This window comes from Sinocyclocheilus grahami, unplaced genomic scaffold, assembly GCF_001515645.1.
Source record: "Sinocyclocheilus grahami isolate Dianchi unplaced genomic scaffold, SAMN03320097.WGS_v1.1 scaffold1922.1, whole genome shotgun sequence".
In the NCBI taxonomy this organism is placed as follows: Eukaryota; Metazoa; Chordata; class Actinopteri; order Cypriniformes; family Cyprinidae; genus Sinocyclocheilus; species Sinocyclocheilus grahami.
The window spans coordinates 91724-92334 of NW_015507101.1; positions in this window are offsets into that span (position 1 = coordinate 91724).

Genomic DNA, 611 nt, shown 5'->3' on the forward strand with positions numbered 1-611 from the left:
ATTTCTTCAGTGTCACCAGCCTCTCGCTTACACGGGCCACATCTCCTGATGACATCCGGTCTCTGACCTACCTCTTGTCCACAATAGCAGCATCTTTTTCATGACCCCAAGACAGCTCTGATGCATATAGTCTATGGGGAACAATTTGACCATGTCAATTGGGAGGACAGAAAAAGGTGAAATCTTCTCCTCTTGATGGTGTTCTGGTTGCCAGCACTCCCTGAATGATTGGTCTGTCCTCAAGGTCAGATTGTCAACTTCAGGATAGGTCATCCGACCATACCAGCATCCCCTCTGGGTGCATCTGTCACACCCATAGTAACCAGAGAACTGCTTCACACACTTGGCCATGGCTTTGGCTGGATCATCACAGTTTACACATTTAGTTGGATGTTCAAACGCTTGCCTTCCCAGTTCAGACCATTTTGCTTTAGTTCTGCCAGTTCCTGAACAGTGTCATTGACAAAGTCTGTTGTTTTGGGTTTGGATGCAGCAGTGGAGAGGCAGAGGGGGAAGATGCATGCTGGTGTCAAGTTAATGGAACAAAGAACTGGCCAGAGGGATAGGTTTGAGCTTTTAAATAATGGCAGTCCATCAATGTTTAAGGATAG